We start from the raw sequence: 23,856 nt of genomic DNA on the forward strand, positions 1-23,856 counted from the left end.
CAACGGCTCCTGTTCCTTTCCCAGTGTTGAGGAATCATGGCTGCAGATGCTAACATGCTCGTATGTCGCACCAGGCACCACTGTGCGCTGTTAATGCTAAAGACATCTCTGTGAGCACACGGATGCGCTGATGGAGAACTGCTGATTGTCATCTTACATTGTGGTCTCTTTTGGGACTGTGAGATGTCTGATCTGTCTTTTTGCTGTTTTCCATTTTCTGATGGAAGGTCCGGCTCCAACATCTAGGCGTTCTGGCAGTATATGGCTGTTTCCTATCAACAGGCACTTCTCCAGGTTTGCAGACATTTCCAAATTATTTATCGCTATTCCTCTACGCTTTTGCAATACATCTACCATAAGATATTTCGATCATCCGACCTAATAACCGTAGGTTGGCCTGTCCATTGTGATTTAACTATGCTATTAATAGTAATATCAAATGCACTGACTTAAGAGTCCACAATTAAGTGTTTATATGTGTTTATAGATAGCCAAGAACTCGATGCTCCAGAATAAGGTAAGAGACACCTTACCGAGTCGTATCGACCCTTTACCGCATATAGCAGAGTAGTCTAACTCCATAGTGTCCAACAACGGCGAAGATTTTGCCAGCGTGCCTGTGTAAAAGTAATGAAGAAAGTCTGAGAATGTAAACAAACCTTGCTGTCTCCAATTACAGGTTTGGAGTATGAGTTAAAACCATTATTTAGGCAGCCTATTTCTTTAAAAGGAGCACTTCACTAACATGTCCAGGTACATCTAGGAGTTTCGTTACAGCCATTAGTTGGGAGTGTAAGGCCTGCTTTTCAAAAGCGTTTTATTTTATTTTTATTGCATTTTTTGACGTTGTAGTTGATTGTGTATCATAGAGACAAAGGCGTGGATTTCACTTAGTGTCCCCTCCAAATACCTCTGAAATTTTGAAAGTCCATAGTTGAGATGACATCACCTATACCTCATTTACAAAAAAACATTTCGTCACCAGTAGCTACCTAGTGTGAGGATTACATTATCTTAGGCGCCTTCAACTACCAACATAGATAAAACAACAATGTTTTTCTCATAGGTATGCCTTGTAGTTCTTTGGCGTCTTCCCATAGTACTCTCCCTACAATTAACTACAGATTTATAAGACAAGATGAGGAATACGAAAACTTGATTTCATTCTGAATATCTTCGAATACCCACGACTACTGTAGGTAGTTTCTTTTTAAAAATCAGTTATTCAATGTGGCTTTTTCATATTTTGATTTTGGTGACCAAGATATATTGTATCTTATGAAAGTTGATTCATACGTTAATCAAATTCATAGTTCAATTTGACTTGATCTTTCGGGAAGGCGATTTGTTTGGGGGTTTTCATTATGTTATAACCCTTGTGATTGTCTCTCATCTCCAATAGAGAAACACACATCTCAATCTCCAGTGATCGCCGTGACGTTCAGGCCGCAGGACCTGCATCGGAACTACCTCTGAGTTTGCATAAAGTTGACATTACACTTGTCACACTTCAGTAATACCAACAAAAGTACCATCACCAAAAGTAATTATAGCGCCTTGAAGCCTTGAAATATTTGTTGTTTTAACTGTGTGGGCGATCGACAAATTTGATTTGGAAATCAGGTAGAAACGCATTCCGTTCTGTTTCAGTACACTCATCAGAGATGCCTCAACCTCAAGAGCTCAAGGACACTTTCATTCCAATCAAAGCTTCAAGTTTCTGTTGTAATAACATTGCATTTCACGGTGTGGAGGACATGATGACAGAATTTATAGTGTGTTTCTTTCATAGCCATTAAAGTTTTGAAACGTGCTTCCTGATTTCTGAGTAGTGCCAATTACAGAACTGAAACACTGAATACACTGCACAAAGGTATTGAGGATAACTTAAGTACCTTATTTATCAGAACCCTATATTGATCAGCGCATGGAGACGTGCAGAGTGTTGCGATCGTGTTTTTCACCAATGCATGCTGCAAAGTCAACATTCTGCTTCCGTGAGTCGCTACCCACTTGCACCACGGCTTCCGTCAACAGCCATTCTGTAATCAAAGCACACATATGTATTCAATGAGAGGTCCTGCTATTTGGCAGAGGAATCGGGGAAGATTGGTAATGAAATATGCCAACGTAGACCATTAGTACAACAAACACACCTTTTAGCAGTGTCAACATGAGAAAAAAAATCAAATTGTCAATTTGTTGAGAGATACAATGCAAAATTTTCTCAAAGATATCTGAAAAGGGTTTAAGAGTTTGTGCATTAAAATATTGTTCTGCAGGAACAGTGTTGTGGTCAGTGAACGTTGTGTGAGTGAGATGTACTATCAGATGGAACTGCTGATCAAACTGAAGAAAAAATCGTTTGTTAATTGGCTCAGTTCATTCGTTCTTGAAACTAAAACCGAAAGGTATTCTGTGGAAATATAATTTTTTTCAGGGTTGTTTTCTATCTAGCGTCCATATCTCAATGACAGCTTTCAATTTCTGTCGACTTCATAGATTAACAGACGTTTTAATTACAGACACGCTTTTAAAATCCTCGGATATTTGCATATTTCATGGTGTGGTAATGCTCATGATGAAGATGTTGATACTTTAGGCAATGTGGTAAAGGTGAAAAATACATTAGACTGGATTGTTACGTTCAATTTCCAGTTGTGTTCTTAATTCCTGTTTTCTGTTTTTTATCTGAATGTTTTAAATATTTACCCATCAATGACCAGTCATCCCTGCTATGATCTGACCAGGTCAAGTTGCTTTCTAAAATCTCAGAGTTGTTATTTGAGAGTGGAGAGACTACTTTAAACTATGATTACACTCGATTATAAGTAAGGGTTTTTTGGATCCTGAAATATACTGCAATAGATATCGCAATGTATGCTTTTGCATCGCAGTATACTACGACATGAACATTCTCTGCAATACCCACCCCTACCGGTTGTCCTTGCGGATGAAATGATGGTAACTATATATGTGATTAATTAAACTAATGACACTATTTGGCTAAATCTGTTAGTTTGTACTTTGCGATGTGGTTTGCATTCACGATATCAACCACATAGTTTGATCAAATACATTGTCACTTAGAACCTTTAATGTATTTTATATCGCCCTACCTCGCCGTTTATAAATATCAACACATTCAATCCATTTACATTCATTTTAGCTGAATAAATGAAGATGTGTCTGTTTAAACGACAAGCTTAACACGCCATCCATCTGGAATTACCTTAGCCGAATAACAGAACGACATCGTCTTTGAAAAGGCATATTTTGTACTAAATGCTTTATGTACTAAACCCTTATGTAATTTTGTTTGATGTTGGTCACTAATCTTAGAACACAACGAGCTTGTTAACTGCAAAGATCACGATGTCTTCGCTGCATCCAGATGTCATCAGTTACTGGGTTAACCTTGTGTCTCTAATCCGAGGAGACACAGTTCAATCTTCGGCTGATTGTTGGGTATTGATTACGGTGCTATGTTTGATATTCGCAATGAAGCACGGGTGACTTTGATACAATCAGGCTGACATTGGAGAATGACGTCCACATGTCAGGGGAAAAACAACAATTGGAAGTTGATTGATACGAAGAATCAATCACTCCGACAGGATCAAAGTAATTTACCACAGGTCTGTCTCTATTACGGATAATCCAATGCTGCCATCGTGGTTTCGTGGGTGCCACGGACGGATAAAGGGTCGAGTGGGTCCGAAAGTCGTGGCTAAGTAAAAAAAGGTCAACGGTAATTCAGTTACGGCTCTTCATGTCATGAGTTCAAATTGGGCCATAAAACATCATTTTTGCAAGCGTTGGGCATGCCTGGAGAATTACTTATATACACCTACCAAAGTATGTTCCATAATATAGAGGATAAAACATCTGCAAGAATTTAGTTCCTTCGATCCCTGCCTCATCATGAATAGAATTTGATAGCAGTTATTGTTCAACGTGATAGCGCATATTCAACTCGAAGGTTAGGCACTTTCAGGTACCGCTAAGATATCTTGAATAGTTTTTTTTAATATCCTGTCATGGAAAACTATAGCAAACATATACAACTTTGGTTTGACCTTTAAATACATAGACAAAAATACACTGTATTTACATTGTACATTGTGTCAGCTTTAACCTGGCCAAGAAAGTATAAACCATCATTTAGCAAACCGTTACTAGGATAAATACCGCCTGTCATAACATACGATGTAAATGTCATGGCCATCCACCACTGGTATATACTTTCATTTACTCAGCAGTGTATCAACATCAACGGAGCTGGCTAGTTCTTCTGGAGACCTCCACAACACAGAATTAGCACGATATGTCAGGTGCAGACATGACAGCACATTCTGCAAGCAAACCCTTCTTTATTCACTGTTAGTAGAAAATCATATGTGTTTCTGTATTCTCGCATACTGACACGGCGTTTAATCCAGTAAAAAGTGGGTTTGTTGGTCCAAGGATCTTCTTTGACATATTTCATCAGCAATCATGCCTGAGTCCTCCGAAACATAACAGAGCCTCTGATTAAATACACCTGTGTGCCTTGATCACAGAATGACTAGTGACGAAATGGAATCTATGCCGATGTGCAACTAGGCAGCGACTCACGGAGGCAGAATGTTGACTTTGGCACAAGAACGTGTTGATGATGATTACACCCGTCAATCATACTTGATCTCAACAATCAGCGCATCCCTTGCGTTGATCGATATAGGGTTCTAATAAATAAGGTACTTAAGTTATCATCAATGCCTGTTTCCAGTGTATTCAGTATTTCATTTCGGTAAATGGTACTACTCAGAAATCAGGAAGCATGTATCAAACTTTAATGGCTGTGAAAGAAACACGTTCTGATTTTTGTCGCCATGTCCTCCACACCGTGAAATGAAATGTCATTACAGCAGAAACCTGAAGCTTTCATTGGTATGAAAGTGTCTTTGAGCTCTTGAAGTTCGGCAATCTCTGACGAATGTACGGACAAAGAATGTAATGCGTTTCTACCTTATTTCCAAATTAAAATTGTCGATCGCCCACACAGTTAACTCAGTTAATCTTTCAAGGCTTCAAAACGCAATAATTACTATTCATGATGGTACTTTTTGTTGGTATTTGTAACGTGCGACAAGTATAATGTCATTACCATACAAGTCCAGATGTAACTCCGTTGCAGGTCCAGCGGCCTGCATGCCTTCAAGTTATTGGTAGCCTGTATTCACACACGGCGGCGCTGGTTACTGGATATACTGCACGGTGAAACGATCATTGTCATGGAGACTGAGTTGCGGGTGTCTCTTTCGTGTATGAGAGACCATGGTCATTGCAATGGCGATAGCATGATTAGAAAGACAAGAAATCGACTTCCTGAAAATCAAGTGAAATGGACCTATATCGTCAAAGACGACGACAAGAAACCTGCTTTGCACTCTCTTCTATGACTGAGAGAATCCTCTGGGGCCGTAGAACTGTCATCAGTACGGTCCTTGCGTCACATTAATGGCCCCAATGATGAAGATTTGAAGGTTCTGATCTGAAAAGTGGCCCATTTGCAAAAAGGAAAGAGTGTTGAAGTGACATGAAATGAAAGTACCAACATGTGATCATTCTTTAATATGTAATAAATTTTGAGGAAATTATGGAATTATATTGGAAAGTAAATAACTTTGAAAGGTTACACATTACAGGGCTTCTTTGATCCAACAGACAAAAGTGTGAAGCGATCGATATCTATGCCAAACACGAAAATGAGTGAGTGAATGAGGTCAAATTTCCAGTCATATCGGCAATATTTTAGTCATATCGTGACTAAATGAGGAATTAAACTATAAGGAGCCTTTAATGACGAAACTGAGAAATAGCGATCCGAGCACGAACTTGACCATTAAAAGAATGTAATTACACTACCAGAACAGGACAGCATTTATTGGAATGATCTACGACTGCCTAACAGGAAGTTACAACACTCGCGTTGTGTCTCTGTTTGAAGAAACTATTCGCAGCAAAAGTGGATATTACTTTGAGGGACTACAACATACTTAGAATGACATCAACAGTTTTGTAAATTACATGCTCTTCGTCTGTACACCATCACTGAATTGATACTAAGGAGTATAATGGAAAGACGACATCAAACTGGAGAGTATACCTACGTGTATAACACTGATGTTTAATCTATGTTGAAGGCACTCACCATCCTTTATAACTGTATACCATACTAGAGAGCTACTGTTGATAATATGTTAGGATCTCAACAAGGAGTTTCTGGTAAGTAGATAGTGTCTCAACTGTACGGTATTGATTGATTGACTTCTGTTTTTTATTCATCAATATTCCAGTTCAGTGGTAACAGCCTGGACCAGATAATCAAGTGATCAACAACATGAGCATCGTACTATGCGGTTGGGATACGATGACATGCGTCAACCAAGTGAGCGATCCTGACCAACCAACTCCGTTAGTCGCCTTTCATCACAAGCATGGATTGCTGGATGCGACGTCTAACCCCGGATCTCTGCGGGTCCTCAACTGAAGGAAGTACAAGTTCAGATGCTGTCCCACGTGTTCCGAGGTGTTTGGGTGACACGGTGTCTGAACTGTTAGTAGATACCGGTGATCTGGAAACTCAATAGTGGAAATGGATGAGGGATGTACAGGTGTCATCGGAGCAATGGGGACTGTTGAGATGTGATGTTGTCTGTTGAGCAATGCATTTGGCAATGTAGACTCGGTAGTTTCTGACCTCCAACCGATGACTGTGATGGTCATTGCAGTCAGCTACTGTATCCCTAACTTTACATTACACTTATGCAATCCTCCAAACCATGCTGCCTGGTCCATGCAATCTATTACTCCTGATGTTACCATTACACATACAGGACGTGTTAATGTGGTGGTTCTAGTAACGAGCTAGGCTGTCCAAATATTGGTTTTAAGTTATATTCCATGCCTTTAATTGGAGGCTACAAGATTAGTTCACACTCTCAGACTTTCGTGATTGATTTTACGCGCGTTGGCAAAATTTTCACGAGGTACTCTACAGCGCTATTCGCAGCCAAGGGTCGATACATGTCAATAATGTGTATCTTAGGTAATATTGCAGCGTCGAGTTCTTGGCTGTCTATAAACACGAAATGAGATATACGTCACCCACTGACACGAAATTCTTTAATTGCTGCCTTTGACATCACTAACAATAGCACAGCTAAATGTTCGTGGACACTGCATGTTCCGGTGGGAAGGCCCGGCTTTCAAACATACCATATGCATTGCTAAAAGATAAACATCTGAAGTAAAGACATACAATTTGGAAAGTGTCTGTTGATAAAAAGAATTCAGGTGGAAATGGTAAGATCTAAACACATCAAATCTGATGACTAAAACTCCACACGCAAACGCAACCACTGTCTGTAACATGTGTGACACGTGCAGAAGGTTTACGTTTTCCTCAAATTTGAGAAGCGGTATCATTTCCATACATTGTTTCATAAACATCACCTTGAGACGCCTTACGACCAAGAAAAGGGTCAACGCTTCCACATCCTAACAGATGAACATTTCACAGTCACACCTTGACAGCATTGCAGACCAACTGACATTGTGCAAAACAGACCATGCATGATCAGCAACACGACCTCATCACAGACACATCATCAGCTGATCAACGCCACGCAGTTTCAACAACACCTTCCCAAAGTGTCTGTACACATTGTCGTGAATCGTCTAGCGCAATTGAGGTCACATTGACCTCATGTTCCTCTACCAATGATCGAAATTAATCGATTCTTAATGAAGGCTAGTGGCTAGTTCATGGAAGCACGTTTGGGACTATTACAAGATGAGAAGATAAACGTTACCAATCATCTACTATTGTACAATATGATGATGTGAGGAGTGCAAATCAGTTCCTCTTGATGATATATATAATCACGATTTTGTTGAATCACAGGTGTATAGTTGCTGAAAGCCTATAAACGTTGATTGAGATTAATAATGGTATACCAGCAGAGTTGCGAGAACAAGCCTTTAGGATGTCAAGGGTGGAGGCTTCGGACAGCCATATTGCCAGGACGTCTGATGTCCAAGGCGTAACCTCACCAGACAAATGAAACACTGGAGACAGACTGATCAGACACCTGATGACAGTCAGCAGTGTATTCTCCCACTGGTCAGACACCTGATGACATTCAGCAGTGTATTCTCCCACTGATCAGACACCTGGTGACTGTCAGCAGTATGTTCTCCCACTCATCAGACACCTGATGACTGTCAGCAGTGTATTCTCCATCAGCTCATCTGGGTGCTCACAGACGTCTTTAGGAACAACTGCGCACAGTCATACGTACTGTCGTTATCGGGGCATGTCGTTAATCGTCAATCTCTACCTCCACGGTGGGAATGAGACTCGCTGACAACGTGGCAACTCTAAAACAAGGTTTTCATATGACGATCGCAATGCGAACCAATTAATTATTATTTTTGGAATTGTGACACAAAAAAAGTTTTGTTTAATGGTTTTCCTGAATGGGAATCATATTGGTAAGATAGCCCAATACAGTGAAGTATAAATGCATATATAAAGCAATAATAGCTGGTGATCACATTAGAATAGTTCAGCTGAGTCGTTATTTTATCTTCTAGTCGTTTTAATGTCTGGGTCCTACGACAGGTCGATAACAATCCCCATATGAATGTTCAATACAAAGTGCCAACTCGACGCATTAAACCACAGAGTTCAATAGTGGAATAATGCTACAACCTGTAATAAAACATAGAGGCAATGAAAAAAGTGAAACACAATCGTGTGGAAAATATCTCCCAGGAGAAATCTGTTGCCAAAGTGGCAATGATTCCGACATAAACTCCATACGTCCATTAACATTACATATAGCGGGAGGTAAATGAGACACATTGACAAGAAGCCTGTTCCGAAAGAGTGGGTAGTTCAGTAACTGTTTGAGTAAGTGAGTGAGTGTCCATCAGTCTTTGTCGTGATGTCCAATCGAGGTCTTGTTCCGAACTACTCCACACGAAGACAAAGTCATCAATATCCCCTGCAATGGTAAAATGCTCTTCGTGAATATGCCACGTGAATATGTAGTTATGATGTCAAACGTTTCGGTGTGTGTATTGAGAGGTTTTACGTTCTGAATGCTCTTCGTGAATATGCCACGTGAATATGTAGTTATGATGTCAAACGTTTCGGTGTGTGTATTGAGAGGTTTTACGTTCTGACCCAAAAAGGAGCACTACCACCAAATTCAGTTTAAGTCTATTTGTTGGAATGGAAGCACAAATCACATTTCATTCTCAAATCTAACAGTACCAACAGGTACCAGTACAGCACCTGACCTATCTTCGTGCCAATCTTGGTGAAGAAATAATTAAAGGGTTTAAGTTTTGATCCAGAAAAGAGCAGTAGCTCCCAATTCAGTCAAATTGGTTGCCACGGAAACACAGAAATATATTTAATTCACAATTCCCAAATTACCTAAAGGCACCAGTAGACAACCAGACCTATCTATGTTTCACGTCTGGTTCAGATATATTGAACAGTTTTAAAGTCTTAGCTTAAATGTCTAACCGAGGAGAAGGAACGCTGAACGTCGATCACTATAGGCAACAGACACATAGGCTGGCATATTTCAAGCTTTAGGAAGTTTTCGTTTTCCTAGCTCGTTTTCTGCGTTGATTGCCTCAATACCACAGGAACATTCACAGATATACATGAGGAAATGAACAGAGATTTGATAGTGTTTGAACGACAGCCGAAAAAGAATTAAATGCCCGTTGGCACGTGAAATGTTCTATGGATTAAGGGAAACTTGCGCTTTACTTTCAGCTGTGACGTGAAAAAATCTGCAACATGACACGCAGGCCAACACGTGTTTTGTCAATAGCTGATATCATTGCAGTTTGATGTAGTTAATTGCAGAACGTTCCATGATAAGATTGAATGTAACTTTTAATCAAGTCTTCTGTTTGCAGTGCACTGCAATAGTTCTTTGACACAGTGTGTTTATTCCTCGTGAAGCGATAGCTTTGCTTACTCCAAAGAAAAGAGTATGTGAACGGCGAGACGCGAAAAAGGTTTCATCAATGCCAATCCGTCTTGTAAACAATGTAAGTCATGTAATTGGACTTACTAGGAATTAAACCATACCCTGGCCGCTTTACAGCCACAAACAGAAGACATACAGAAAAGTTAATACTGAGTAACACAACAATTTTTCAGCATCAATGACCGTTTGTGCGAAATGGTTCGTCATCTTACCCCCATTAAGTAGTAGACATATTCTGGATATCTGTACACTGTGATAGTATAAGTTGTAGCGTCCCTGCAACAACGAATTTATCTTACTGAATGTTCAAACCTCTCATTGTGTAAATATAACACTAAAACATTCTGAAATGTAATCATACATGTGCTAGCAAGGTACTGACCAGTCAATCCGAACAACTGTTTCAAGATTCTTTCCATCGGGTGGAATCCATGCCCTTCTTGCGCGGTGTACGCCAAACATGGTAATTTGTTGAAGGTCACGTGAACCAATCAGCTCAAGATGGACTTGGTTACACGAGGTCGAATAAATTATATTTAGACGTGCACGTGATATGTTGGTTCAAAAATTCTGAAATAAATATACCATCACTCTTTTTTGTCATGGCACTCCGGTGACAAAATGTATTGTCGGAAAATTGTTTGCAATGAACACTTTCAAAAGTATGAATAAAACATATATCTTTTCAAAGACAAAATGACATTTCATGACATTGCATGATCGTTTATATAAACAAGCATTCACAAACTTTCAAACGGTCAAACCAAACCTTTATCATAGTTTTCTCATATACACAAAGCCACCATATTAAGATGTTCAAACATATCGTCCAATACTATAAAATAGTTTTCTCTTTCTTGTGTGAATATGTTCTCATTTTGTTGCCTACTTGAGACCTGTAAGATGCCCAGACAGGCAGACAACAGACTGGCTTAATGGTATTGCGAAAATGGAACATATTGTCTGAAACATACTTTCGTAACTATTAGGTAAGTCGGAAGGGTCGGAAAAGTGAAAACTGAATGCGAGTAATCAAACTGCAGCATCGTGAGAGACAGCAGAGCAAATTTTATCATTGTCGAAAGATGAAAGATCTGTCTGTGATTGAACAGTGGTTGGTTTTGCAGACTTAACCCACATCAGCACGAGTCACTCCAAAGTGATGTGTGGAGCAAACACTTCACCTACAACGGCCATCTGATATTTTCACCATGTCGAACTCCGTGATATTATATTAGACACTTGCGTGTTTGTTACTGTTAGTTCTGGAAAAGAGTTGATATGTTAGATATTTCACTTGAAAGTACAAAAACAAGTTTCGGAGAACTGATCTTAGGGAGGACTTCATATCAGACTTGGCGTAATGCATGTTTGATAAACTCAGACAGTGATGGATGCGAATTGTATTTGATGCGTTTTTCAGTGAAAAGGAGAAAAACAATACATCAGACGAGTTGATAATGAGGCTTTGTACAATGCTTTATTATTTAATTATACAAATTCGGTGGTTGTGACATGTTTTCTGAAAAGGAAAGAAGCAAATAGTGGCGAGGAACGTGAATGAATCTGAAGCGCAGTTTATCCTGGGAATTACGGTTTCCGCAACCATAGCTGAAACGTAGTGTGACTGTCTCTGTGTGTGTGTGTGTCTGTCAGTCTGTCTGTGTGCGTGCGTGCGTTAAAAATTACGTTTACTTTACAAATACTGAATGGTCTTAATGTTGAATTACGATTGTATTGACTTTGGCTATTCTGGTGTTTTCTTGGCCTGTGCATTGCACCTGTACATGTACACGATTGCTTAATACTTGTATAGTTTCGTCATTTCGTGTTGAACGCCATAATCCCAACAAGGTAGTACTTTGCAAATTGTTCCTTATAACACCGAGAAACATATTCAGTCATGTCTATTTCCTGCTTAGTCAAGTCCCCGAAACTTTCTAGTTTATCTGGTGATGTCATCCCAGTAATTACGTTTGGCAGCAAAAGACACAAAGCTGTGGTAAATCCCTCTTGTCTTCCGTCACATCCATCGACCTCAAAACCTTGTGTTTTATCTCTCTAACGTGTTAAAAAGTGACAAACTCCAGATCCAGCGAGGTAGCATTAAAACACATATTCTTCAACGCAGATGTGAAAAGTTGCAATGCAATCAATTCCCATCAATCAGCCAACTTTGTTTCACTGGGTTATTGACACAAACATAATCCAATGACTAATGAAATTGTGCATACAACGAAAACATCAGGAACTTTGCAGTAAACAGGTTTATAGTGTTATTACAATATTGCTCGACATCAAATGAAGTCAAATCAAGTACTTTCAACACAAACTGACTTTACTGTGACGATACTCTCGTTTTATTCCGCTAAAATGAATCCTGATGGATGTAATTTGTCGAAATGTTTTAAGTTTGCATAATGATATTAATCACTTTAAAATTTCCAAGTTATCAGTGTTTGATACTCTGGTTGTATGACGGAAATATTTCAAAGTTAAAACCGACAAGAAATGCTAATATGTTTCGCTTATTGATAAAGTGATTCAAAGAAGCACACACCTTCGTACTACTGTGCTAAAAGTAATCAAGCTGGATGGAAGGTGTCGATGTTTACAAAACGTGAGTAGAGATGGTATGAAACATGTTATAGGTTCTGCGTGTCAAAATGTTTTGTCAATGTGTCTTGTTCATAATGTAAGTACAAAGAACAAACGTTAGACATCTTGCTGCAGTGTGGATGGAGGCAATGCTAACAGTTGTTAAACAAATGCAGTGTTGCTGGAGGCACAGGTAACAATTTTTATACAGCTGCATTGGTAAAAGTTTATGTACAACTGCAGTGTGGATATAGAGTTTGGTGAGGGGACTCCTAACAGGTTTTCTTTTAAACAGCTGCAGTGTGGACGGAGGCACTGTGAACAGGTGTCATGCAGCTGCAGTGTGGGTGGATGCACTGGTAAAATTGTTACACATCTGCACAGTTGATGGGGACACTGGTAACAGTTTTTATACAGCTGCAGTGTGGATAGAGGCACAGGTAAAAGGTGTTATGCGTCTTCCGTGTGGATGGAGGTACAGTTAAAGGTGTTATACAGCTTCAGTGTGAATGGAGGCACTGTTAAAGGTGTTATGAAGCTGCAGTGTAGATGGAGGCAGGGGTAACAGGTTTTATACAACGTATACAGCTGCAGTGTCAATGACGACCTTGGTGGGGTAACAGAGACGTGTGTTTCACTGTTTCTGATGAGAGATCACCAACAGCAATTGTAAAATTAAGCCACCTCATGTAAAGTTGAATTAGATACTAGCGATGACGACCTGAGTAAGACAAGAACCCACTTCTAACTTACTTCAGTGATATGGAAGAGACATTGACTTTCCTAAAACTGGTATAATTAGATAACTCACATCATGGTAGTACTTTCAGTGATGAAGCTTCGAAACGATATATTCGTATCAGGTCTAAATAGCTGACAAAACCAGAAGGAAAAGGAAACACCTCCAAAGTGAAATGAAATAAAAAGTCAAAAACGTCGCCATTATTTCTCGAAATAAAATGTGTTGCATAATCACCTTTTAAGAAAGTAATTTTTCCACCTTATTCGGTCGTCCTGATGACGAATTTACACAATGATGTGCACCGAGCACGAAATTGAGTCTTGAGAGAATGTTATTACTCCAAATAGCCTAAAGCCAAATATATTACGTTGGTCGTGATCTACCCAACAGGAAATTACAACGCTGGCAAGAATGATTCCCTGTTTTACTCTCCCTGCCATGAATGCGGTGCTGATTGCTTGAAGAAACTACGCATGACACATGCGGAGATTACTAGGAGGGATTAAAACATATTTTGATTGAAATCAATAGTTTTTTCATAATCCGAGTCTTGCCTTATACAGCTTTCCTTGACTGATATAAAAGATGCATAGACTCTTTCGGTACCAGGGAATGAAGCCGAAATAGTTCTGCAAACAGCGATGTGAACATGTCAGGCATTTAGAACTACGTGCCTCCAGAATGTCGCACTTTGAAGAAATGTTGATTTACCACCATACATCTTGTTTATGCGATAGGTCAGGTTTGGTAATTGTAAGGCAAACGTAGAGTGAGAGTTGCTTGGCATACAATAGAAGGGTCAGGATGTACAGTCACCTAACATAATGCTGCTATATTATTGTGCTATATGTTGTATAAATGTTTGCAGAAGAAACTACATCAGAGAGTGGTATTTTGTAGTAACCAATGCCATACTTATTGCTGTTGCTGTTGCTGCTGCTACATATTACGTATTGGCTTGTTAATACTAGCAATCATCAGAGATAACGACAGCACGTTCTATCCTGGAAAATTTCGAAATCCATCGCATATTTTAGTAACATCAGGTTACATATACAAATCCCGGACAGGTAACTCAAATGGCAAACGGCACGAAAACTGAAACGAAATATTTTGCGTTGACTTGCAGTATTTATGAGGTCAGAAGCGTTGGACTAGATTTCTTTCATTTATGGGAAATCCATTTATTTCTTTTCATTACTTTTACTTGTAGACAAATATTAAACTTTCATAAATCAACACTATTCCTTTTGAATATTTATTACAGGACGTTTCACATTTTGATGATAGCATTCACATTTTTCCAATCTGTGTGTGACTTATACGTAGGAATACAATTATTCATTGACGACATGGTTCAGTATTTCCATCTGAGAAATCTGTGAACCGGAAAAACGAGTTAACTAAATTTCTTCCCCAGTTTCAATGTAAAACTATTTATGTTTACTAATACCTCCATTGTTTATTTTCAATACATGTAAATAATGAAGCACTAGAACGAGTAGAGAAACAACAGACACACGACCCAACTGTCTGTGTCAAATGCGATGCTTAATCATTGTCTGAATGCATACTTCCGTAACGATCAGTAGAGTTCGGAAGAGACGGAGAAGTCGAAAACTTAAGTAATCAAAGTGTGGCATCGTGGAGGACATTCGAACAAATTTTCATTATCGAAAAGACGGGAGGGCTGTCTGTGAGAGGAAATTGGTTGGCTTTGGAGACTACTTCTGCAATCAGCACCAGTCACTCCGACGTAACACGAACTGCCAATACGTCACCTGCAAGGGCTTTTTAATTATTTTTTACTCATGTCGATCTGTGTGGTATCAAATCCCATTCATTTTGTGGCGGTCATTACAGTGTCTGTGTACTGTGCAGGAAAAAAATGCCTTTTGTGCAGTAGATCGGACAGTAGTGATCGGTAGACATTACGACTAAAAGTTCTAATTCCCTGAGAAGAATTGATCTCACGGACTTGGGTCATGTTTTTCATCACATTGGGCGTGCATAAAATTGAGCTGAAAATGATATTCAGGACAAAGAACCAGTAAGAGCGTAGGACTACAACAGAATAGTAAATATTGAAAGTCCTTACATGTACTCCATCCATGGAACCAGTTCCTTTCTGAATACAAACTTAAGCAAAGCTAATATTACGACACTTGGGGTTGCTGACCTAATATTGCCCGCTTTGGGGAAATTATATTCATATTTCCACATTATTCACTTCCTGGCCTCTTCCGAATTTCCTGATCGTTACGGAAGTAAGTATTCAGAGAATGATTAGGCATCGTATTTGCAATGGACGGTTGGGATGTGTGTCTGTGTCGGTCTCTTCCTCCTGTAAAACGGCAAGTAAACAATAGAGGTCTGTCTACGTACAAAGTTAAATAGTATTGCACTGTAACAGTGCAAAAGAATTTTTTACTACTCAAAATATTAAATCGCATGTTGAATTTATTATTTACTTGAAAATATTTAATCGTATGTACATGGTGCATTTTGTACCTTGTTTGTGTAATCATAAATATTTTTCTGTGCCAGTGAAAGTACTGAACCGTATTGTAAAAATATGTAGGTAAATTGTACATTATCTGTCTCAGATATTGGTGATTTGTGTTCTCAAAAAATATTTTCTTTTTATATTTTTATTTTTTTTAATTACAATAGGGTTCAATACAAGGGAGATGACATTTGTCGGTAACTTGACATCTGATCGTTTTCTTGGGAGAATCCTTTTTGATATGTCTGTAATTTGATAAGCTAGTTAGGCGCGGTTGAAGAGATAATTGCTATCTCATGGTGATCTTTTAACCATTTGTTAAAGTTCTGTGTGTCTACTGTTTGTGGCTGTAGGCCGATCAGAGTATGGTTAATTGGATAAAAGGATGAAGTTTTGTTCAGTGCAGTCTTCTTAGGCGTTGCTCCTTATTACCCGGTTATTATTAGGAAAAGTATTGCTTCACGTGAAATAATCAGACTGGCGTCGTCAATAAATAACTGCATTTGTATAAATTTGTATAAATCAGAGAAGGTAAACATGGCAAGGACCGTTCTGCAATGAAGGTTCGAAGGCAATAGTGTTAATTTATGAACGTTTGACACGTGAAAGTAAAAGTTTTAAAACGTACTATGACTATAGTTCCTGTAATGGTGAGAAAGAGTCATTTATACTATCCCGGCAAAATTATAAGCCATTATACATTATGTATCCTCGGAAACATGCAGGTTCGAATACATTAGTCAGTACATGCTCTCACTCTCAAATATAGATTTTTCAGGAAACATATATAAGGAATGTGAATGAGCATATGGTATTTATTTCGCAATCATTGCCACTTTGGCAGAGGCTTTCTCCCAGGGGATCTCTTGTGGATCACGCTTGTGTTTCCCTTTTCACATTGCTGCTACGTTTTATTACAGGTTGTAACTTTATTGCACCATTGAACTCTGTGGTTTAATGCGTCACGTTGGCACTTTGTATCACGCATTCATATGGCGATTGCCATCGACCTGTCGCAGGCCCCAGACTTTACTGCGAGACACTCAGTTCTTTTATATCGACTAAAATGATAAAATACCTTAAGAGCTGGGGGCGTTGAAGAGTGCCATATTTTATAGATACAGAATAATAGACGTTTAATAGATCATTCCTGTCGCTATTACTGATGTTAGATAACAGATAGAGGAACGACTCGCCTGAAGAATCTTAATGTGTCCACCATCGATAATTTTATTGAATTTGTTCTCCACTGCATTGGTTTGCACCTGTATCTTATCAAGAAGATTCCGTACCCATTCAGGAAAACCTAGCGCATACTGTGTTTGTTTGTTTCCTTGTTTGTTTGTTGTCTAACGCTGCTCTTGGGAACACTGCAGCTTTATGGCTGTAAAGCATGCTGTGTATCCAGGCCTGCCAATGTGTGGTCTATTCTGAACCATTCTGGTTGCTCTGCTGGCAATTCACGGACTTTGAAATGTCCATCTGTTGGGCTGTTATAGCGTGTATCCTTAATTGTTTCACATGACCTCTCATGGCGGCTTTTATGAAATGATGCATGGAAATGGAACTCTCCTCCAGGTAGCCATTGCCTGATTACTTTCACATGTGACGTTTTAGTCATCAGGGCTCTTATCCTCGAAACGTTCGTAGCCTTCAGGATTTTTAACGATGATCGTAGCCAATGTGTTAAGAATGGGCTTAAGAAGTTAAGGTAAGGCTACGAATGTTTCGAGAATAGCTAGCCAGCTTGTAGATGTTTAGATGATGCTTCCTATGACCTACTGATCGACACTTTAACGTTAAAATTGGTATCAAACTATTTAAACTGTACCCATTTCACCCACAGACCGCTCTCCAGGTTTGCAGGCATTTTCAAATAGCAACTTGAAATTCCTCTACATTTTAGCGGTATATGTGCCCATGAATATAGTGCATTACCGGTGAGTCTTTCTTCAGTACATTATGTTTCTCGTAAGAGGCGAGTTACGGGTACGGATGGTCAGGCACTTCCCGTGGTTGACACGTTATTGTATCCCATTCGCGTGGATTGATGTTCATTCTGTTGATCACATCATTGTCTGGTCCATACTGTTTATATACAGACTTCCGCCATATAACTGGAACATTGATGTGCGGCGTAAAACTAAACTAAGAGAGCAATATGTGCACTCACTCATTCTTTGACGATATAATTTGCTCCGTCCGGATTATTGAACTGCTCTGTTGTTAGTTATGTCAACACCAGGCCACTCCTCACACACACCCAGCGGAGGGTGCACAACTAAAGCTCTTCGTGTCAGTAGTGCCTTATATCTCATTAGGTGTGTACAGATAGCCAAGAGCTTGCAACGCCCAAATTAGCTAATATTAGCTAAGAGTCCACCAACGTGGGCTAAATCAATTAAGAGATTCTGAGAGTGTGAACCAATTTTTCACCGCTCCGTTGAGGGCTAAATATAAGTTAAGACCAATATTTTGACAGCCTACTTCATTAGAGGAACACCTTATTGGCACGCTTTATATATGTGTAATGGTAGAATTAGGAGTTCAGTAATAAATTGAAACGGCCAGCAAAAGACAGAGCATATTTGGTGGATTACTTTCGGTCAGACCAGGTCTACATTTCCAAAGGACTGTCCCACCATCGCCGTATAAGGAATATATATTTCCATGTTAAAACTGTTAAAGATCTTTGTAATACTGTTAATTATCATTTAATTCTTGTTTTTTTTAAAAGAAATTGATTTCAAATTGAAACTTGATAAATATGCTCTGTAAGTTGATGTGATTTAATGACTGGTAGTTTTGATTAGTAACTTTGATCTTATTTTGTGGCTTTACCTTGAGAGGGAGTTAAAGTACCGTACAATTATTGTTCCCCTGACAGGGTACGTAAGGCCAAAAATTTTCAAAGAAATATTCAAACATACCAAACTTTTAATTGTAGCATTTTTGTTATTTTAATTTTCGGCTAGTTTTTCCTACAATAGCCAGTGGCTGAGGTGATGCTGTAAATCCAGCTAGGGTCTATGCAATATTGCCGATGTGTTAAATACTCACTCACTCACTCACTCACTCACTCGACCAGATACTTCTCCAGATCACAGAAATACTCTCACTTGACTACGGTTCTGCAGACATTAAGCTGGCTTCCCATATCAGACAGAATCCAATACAGACCCAACCTTCTGGTTTTCATGTGTCTCAATACCCTAGTTCAATAATATCTATCTGCCCTGATCACCACATAACAGCCCAACCGATGTCTCCTATCTTGGTCTTCTTTTTGTCCCACACTTTAGGTCCACTACCAGGCTTGGGGATAGATCATTTGAGGTTTGCAGGATCCACAGAAAAGACAGTTACTAACTTGAACAATTTGAACAATTGAAGACATACCTTTTTCAAGAAAACATACAGTGTCTAACTTAACTTTCATTTTCAAGTCGTTCGGTGAGGCTACTGAGCAGTACTTTTGAACTGGAGCTGGTTGCTGTATAAATGTTTTGATGTTTACCGCTGAATCCCAGTCACTCACGTTTGTTCTAACGACAACGGATTGCTAATATCTTCTTGACAGCAACTGATCACAAGCACCTTCCTCCAGCCCTGAAGAGGAGATACACAGTTACTACATAAGCAAGTGTGTCTCTAACAATCATTGCACACCTCTGAAGAGGAGATACAAAGTTACTACATAAGCAAGGGTGTCTCTAACAACCACTGCACACCTCTGAAGAGGAGATACAAAGTTACTACATAAGCAAGTGTGTCTCTAACAACCATTGCACACCTCTGAAGAGGAGATACAAAGTTACTACATAAGCAAGAGTGTCTCTGACAACCATTGCACACTTCTGTGGCCTAACTGCAAAGTATATATCTGTAGAACTTGGGAGTGGTCGGGAAATAAAGTGAGAGAGTGAATTTAGCTTTACGGACCCTTTAGCAATATTCCAGCATTATCACGTGAATCGGTCTTAGGCTACCCAACTGCCCCCTCAAAGATAAAGTACAGTCTATCCCTCCTTCGAGGAATCAAGAAAACGTTTACACGGTAAGAAGGGAAACATGGAAACTATTGATTTCAACCTAAATATGTTTTAATCCCTCGTAGTAATCTCCGCATGTGTCGTGAGAAGTATCCTCAAGCAATCAGCACCGCATTCACGGCAGCCAGCAAGAGAGAAAATGGGAAATGCATCCTTTTTGTAAGCGCTTTAATTTCCTGAAGGACAGCTCATGATCAAATTTATTACGGTAGCTTTGGACTAGTAGTGTAATAACATTCCTTCAAAAGTCAATTCCGTGTTCGGTACACATCGTTTCACAATTTTATTTTCTGGGCGACCCAAGAAGTCTGGAAAAAACTTCCTTCAAACATTCTTTTAAAAGTTGATTAATTTCCAAATTCTGTCTGATTTAAAAGAATGATCACGTATTGATCTGTTCGTGTCATGTCAATCTCTTTCTTCTTGTGGCTTGATCTAATTGTATCAGCTAATTGGACCTAATATGAATCCACATTTTTATATCTTCATTCTCGAGAGCTCTCTTGCGACCTGATGTCCTGACTTTTCAAAGTTTGTGCATCCTACGGACTGTCGAAATAAGTCAGAGGTTACTTAGTTTTGTATACAGTTTGATTGGGCGAGAAGTATTCGCGTAATAGTTGAAATTCTCCGAACACATCATCATAACCCTCAACCACACTGCAGCAGTGTACTCGCCTACAACCGTTGCTAGTGCCGTCTTCTGTAAATACAGAGACGTGAGTGAACTAGACACTCCCTGTGTCAGACATGTGTCAACCAGTTCAGCCAGCGTGACCACCTGATCCTGTAAGTCGTATCTTACGGCAAGCGTGGGTTGGTGACGACCAATTCTAACCTGGCTCTGCACGGGTACAGGGACCGAACACCATGATGACGTTAGGTAATAAGAGAAGGATCTGCCACTGTCTGTGAATGAAGCTGTTGAAAATTACCTTTGTCGGTGACTTTGACTTTGAATACACATTCTGATCTTGCCAAATGTGTCCATAGCCAATTCTGAAAAGTACATTTCTAATCCATTTATTAACCATATAAGAAAACTGGAAGTATTTTAACACCAAAATATTTTGAAACGTGATTTGTATTTCCCAAGTGTTCGAAATTACTTACAAAAGTGTGTTTTGCTTGTTTTGTTGCCTGCTTGATTTGAATGCTTCCTCCAAAACAAATTCAAACTGAAGTAAACACCTAGATAGATATAAATTCTGTAAAGAACCAGTACTCATTACCTGATAGCTTCCGTCGAGTCCTTAATACAAGAATCTTCTTTTATTTCTGTGTGACAGTTAACTTCCATTCCTCACAGTAAGTCCAAGATCATTGGCTCGTTGTTTATTAATCAAATGTTAATGCTTCAGATATATTCGTGAAAGCACGAGCAGGTGGATGTTTCTACTTGTTAGCCAGTAAGTAGTATCTTCTGACTTCCCCTTTCTTTGTTATCATTGGACAGTTAAAGGCAGCTTGCCCAACGAACGACACTTTAGTTTAAGCCTTCACGTCCGCCATGCCGAGCGCAAGCCAAGTTAAACTCGCGCAGTATTATGACTTTCAGGCACTGAATCGCCGAGTTTCACTTCTCCAGGAGGAAGTTGTCATTAGACTACAAACCTAGATCCACCTGCTCAAAGCAAATTTAGCCCTAAGACGATCGCAAGCCGGACTATAACATTGCAATCAATCAGATCTCGAAAGGTTTCTATGACTACACGGGAAAATGACAACTGTGACAGACAATATTTAATAATCAACTCCAGAGACCAGTAAGTTACGAGTTTCCAGTTTGACACAAATGTAAGGACTATATACATGGATCAGTAGTGACACTTAGTGTCATTTGTGGAAACGGTCAGCATGACCTGGTTAGCCTGACCTGGTCAGCTTGACCTGCTGTACGACAAATCGCTCGATTTTCACAAATACATGTCGTGACTTTACGCATTGGCATTTCAGTCACTCATTACAATCAAATGACAATTATACATATGCTTCAGAAGAATAAAGAAGGTATTGGTTAACTGATTTTCGGTAATATTTTTGTGCATTTCCACATGACAGTTACAAATGGGTCACGTACACTATACATGTCGCATAACAGTGGGATTAGTTTTAGAGCATGAATCTATTAGCGGAATATATCAACTTTTGTATTGTTTCCAACACCAGCAACAATTACAATATCAACAAAACATTGATAAACTATTCCTTAAGCTTGCCCATGTTTAATACCATTATTCCTCAAGCTTAACAAATATCGACACATTCCATCCATCTAGATTCATTTCAGCTGAGTTTTGTCTTTGTAAAGGCAATGTGTGAAGTCCTTAATCTGATTTTGTTTGATGTTCATCGGTAATCTAACAAGACGACAGACCTGTTTATTACAAAGATCACGATGTCTTCGTTGCGTGTAGAATGTCATTAGTTATGAGGTTATCTCTATTTCGCCAATCCAACGAGTCACAGTCAACCTTCAGCTTATTGTTGCATATTGATCGCAGTGCTACCTTTGATATCCCTATTGAAGCATGAGTGTTTTTGATGCAATCAGCCTGGCATTGCAGAATAATGTCAAAACCAAAGTCTGGAAATCGATGGATATGGAGAATGATGCAATCTTGCATGATCAAAGGAATTTACCATGGCTCTGTATGTCCATTATGGAATATCCATTGCTGGCAAAATTGATTTCCGGCATACTTCACCAAATAATGGTGTCCCTATGTGATGGACAAGCAAGGAATTGTCCTTGGTGATGTACATATTGCTCTTTTAGTCTTAAAGGCCAATTAGGCTATTAGCAGTTTTGATGAGAGATTCATGGTGGTGTGCATGCAATGAGAATAATGTGTAGGTTGCTTCCTTACTAGGGTCAAATAAGGCTGACAAACACCAGGATGGCACCAGATATATTAGTATCTTAACTTAACACTTCAAACAAGTAGAACTCAACTACATGAATGATATAAGTGTTGAATGCTTCCCGTGAAGGTCCGGGTTAGACCTTGTCTTCAGCAATCCATGTTTGTCGTTAGAGGCGACTGACGGGATCGGGTTGGTGAACACATGTCAGTTGGTTATATCGATACTCATGCTGTTGATCGGTGGTACAGGCTTGATTTTTAAGAGACTATCGCCATATAGCTAGAATGTTGTTGCGTGGACGTCAAACAAGAAACCAATCAGCTGTCTCGAATACATCACTGCAGTTTCTTGTTGACCAGTTACAGCCTCCATCAAACATTTGCGCCAGTACGTGTTTGCTCAACACTGAAGTATCCCAATATGTCTTTAACAAAACAGGAAGCACATTCACTGGAATTCCTCGGCAGGGGATGTTTGTTTCGTTCTTTTGTTTGCCGGTGTTCCGTTTCACAAACACTCATGAGCCTAAGGTGTCGTAACCGTTCCAGTAGCGTTCCTACTTCCTATGTTACAGTATAGGAGGTACGAATGCTGCGAGAAAAGTTATCAGATCTTAGGCTTACGAGAGCTTTGTGAAACGGGGATGGATTCCCATCCACCTCTATCCTCCCAATAATACATTCTCCCAGTTTTTGATACGAGATCCTCAACGAGATCACGTTTACTGAGAAACTTAGGAAATTCATTCGTGATGTCAGCCGACATGTCTGTTTTAATGTAAGTAATAAAATGAGTGAACAAATACGCTAATTCATATAGGATATGACTCCTCCTCATCTTGAGTTTAAACGTTATACAGATATACGGTAGTGAGTGAGTCAGTTAAAATTTATCGTCAAAACGGCAATATTACAACCATATCGTGTCGGAAACACGTAAGTTTATACATAATAATTAATGGTAGATTGTGAAAACCTGTCAACGAAGGACAGTAAAATAACTGGATTCCAATTCGAATTAAAACCA

The sequence above is a fragment of the Haliotis asinina genome, chromosome 1 (assembly GCF_037392515.1).
Source record: "Haliotis asinina isolate JCU_RB_2024 chromosome 1, JCU_Hal_asi_v2, whole genome shotgun sequence".
Taxonomy (NCBI): Eukaryota; Metazoa; Mollusca; class Gastropoda; order Lepetellida; family Haliotidae; genus Haliotis; species Haliotis asinina.